This window comes from Myotis yumanensis, unplaced genomic scaffold (assembly GCF_028538775.1).
Source record: "Myotis yumanensis isolate MYYU_CA2020_CCGP unplaced genomic scaffold, mMyoYum1.0.hap1 SCAF_13, whole genome shotgun sequence".
In the NCBI taxonomy this organism is placed as follows: domain Eukaryota; kingdom Metazoa; phylum Chordata; class Mammalia; order Chiroptera; family Vespertilionidae; genus Myotis; species Myotis yumanensis.
In genome coordinates, this window is record NW_027223764.1 from 53,790,196 (window position 1) to 53,793,040 (window position 2,845).

Genomic DNA, 2,845 nt, shown 5'->3' on the forward strand with positions numbered 1-2,845 from the left:
CCTCTTTATTAAAATATATTTTTTAGTTGGTTGTCCACTGTGAATATTTTTTTTTTGCATATTTGTCTTATGTATAACAACTTTTCTCTTATTGGTCCTTATACTTTGGGGGAGTTGCTCTTGCATTATACCATTATCTCTTCTTCCATGGGCTCTTTGCACTTGCTGTTCCCTTTGCTACCACACCTGGCTCACAAACCCCTTACCTTCCCTTGGTTCTAAGATCAACATTTATTTGCTAAGAAATATTTCCCAACCTTCCTGATATGTTCACTTTTATTCTCATTGAGGAGTATATCATAGAGCAAGCATGTCAAACTTGCAGCCTGTGGGCCACATGCGGCCCACAACGAATATTTTTGCAGCCCAGCCAATATAATGGTATGTAAGAAACATTTTAATAAAAATTTCATAACTTAATTTTTATGATATTCTGTTATACATAATTATTAATAACGAACTACAATGTTCGCTAATGACTGATCACTATAATCATGTTGCATTTATTTCCCTTACACGTCTTACGCGCAGGTGCACCATTTCTCTCCACTAATACTAGCAGCGAATATTTTAGCAGCCGATTGCCATGTCATTAGTCTTGTACTGACTTGTTCGGTGTGTGCTACAGGAAATATTTCACTTTGGATAACAAGAAAAATGGGTTTATTTGTATTACACTTATTAATTTGTGCAGTTATTCAGTGTCTGGTAAGTTAATGTTCAAGAAAAAATATTAATTTTTATTAAAATGTTCTATTATTTTATGTTAATGATTACTCATTTATTTCAGCCCTTTGTATTCAGCATGTCTCTATCAAAATAAACCTATGTTTCTATGAAAATTGAAGCTTTTGTTTTTTTGCAGCCACATAAACTTAAACCTTGTTTATTTGGCCGGTGTTAGCCTTTGAGTTTGACATGCTTGTCATAGTATAAATGAGACAAATAAATCAGCCCTAACCTAAACCAGACACAGCTAGAACAAAACAGAACTTAATAATGTGGCTTCTTCAAACAACAGAGCAGTAAGTGGCAATGATTTCAGGAAATATTTCATAAATGAATTTAAGAAATTGTAGTTGGTAAGCCACAAGAAAATGAAGCAGTTGCCTTTGACCATAAGACTGGGTTATAGTAAACAAATCAGTTTATTCATTGAAGGTTGGGTTTCAAGATATCAACAAGGACTCTTGATGTTTCTATGCACTGCTTCATCTGTCTAATTCACCTTCATGATTACCAGTGCCAACACCTAGCCCACATTTCGCCTGATTGCCACTTGTTAAGTGATAAACTAGAACAGTGGTTCTCAACCTTGGCTGCACAATAGAATCACCTGGGAATCTTTTAAAAATCCTGATTTCTGGGCCTCATCCTCCAGAAATTCTGTTTCTTTCTTTTTTTTTTTTTTTTCAGTTGATCAGCATAGCGAGGTTCTTCCTTTATTCTCCTGTTACATCCGTATTTATACCATTTTTAAAAAATATATTTTATTGACTTCTTACAGAGAGGAAGGGAGAGGAATAGAGAGTTAGAAACATGGATGAGAGAGATCAGCTGCCTCCTGCACACTCCCTACTGGGGATGTGCCGGCAACCAAGGTACATGCCCTTGACCGGAATCGAGCCTGGGACCTTTCAGTCCGCAGGCTGACGCTCCATCCACTGAGCCAAGCCGGCTAGGGCCGTGACCAATTATCTTATGTACGAGATCGAGATCTGCTATGACGGGGAGAATAGCATGGTGATCCTCTGCTTCTCCTTGGGAAGTAACTGCGACTCCTGCTGTTGCTTCTGCTACGGCTTCTGCTACGACTACGGCTTCGAGATCGAGATCTTCCATAACCTGGACTTCTGGGCCCATCAGCTCTCACCCGGATGTAGGCAATTTCTCCCTCATGAGATCTAAACTTAGTGTTATCCAGTTTTCGAACTGCATAGGTCATATCTTCTTTCCGTACAAACTCCACGACACCAGTGCCATCTCGGGAAACATCAGCAAAACAGACATCACCTGCTTCACGCATGTGATCCTTCAAATCCTGCCAGCTTCCACTTGGAGGCAGTCCAGAGACAACCACTCTGTTCTCAGGTCGCCTAGATGGGGGGCCATAGCGGCCTCGGGGTGCTCCGCCACCTCCACCCCAGCCGCGGCCCCTTCGAGGAAACTCGATCCGCAGACGGTATCCATCGTAATCGTAGCCATGGCGACCATACACCGCGTCTTCCGCGTCTTGCGGGTCCTCAAACTCAACGAAGGCGAAGGGTGGTCCTCGCGGTGATTCTTGAGATCGATGTCGCGGATAGCGCCGTATTTGTAGCGGATAGCGCCGTATTTGTAGAACACGTCCTCAGTGTCCTTGGTTCGAATGTCTGGAGGTAAGTTACCCACGTAGATGCGACGATCATTGTTCCCTGCCCGGCCACGAATCACACCACCTCCGGACATGGCGACGATGAAAAGCGCGGATTGGAGAACAGGCCTTCCCACCAAGCCTAGCGCTTCGGAGAGCGAACCTGCAGCAACACCTTGGCTCCTCCAAAAACGAAATTCTGTTTCTTTGTTACTAATGTTGTGGCCCTATCCCAAAACAAAAAAAACAGAATTTCCAGAGGATGAGTCCCAGAAATCAGGATTTTACAAAGATTCCCAGGTGATTCTAATGTGCAGCCAAGGTTGAGAACCACTGAACTAGAAGATAGGTTTATGTGCACCTGGATGAGTGAACTTATCCAAGAATTGATATCATGTGGGAGGAAAATTCTCAGAGGTGTTTTAGGGAGACAGTTGATGGCTTGCTGCCCTAATGTGAGGTTGATAAAAAATTGACAGAAACAAGAACTAC

General features: G+C 42.3%; 1 pseudogene; it reads right to left on the bottom strand.

Annotated features, from left to right (window-relative positions):
* Window positions 1-1,699: 1,699 nt before the first annotated feature.
* On the bottom strand, window positions 1,700-2,448 carry LOC139021597 (serine/arginine-rich splicing factor 1 pseudogene; annotated as a pseudogene).
* Window positions 2,449-2,845: the final 397 nt, after the last annotated feature.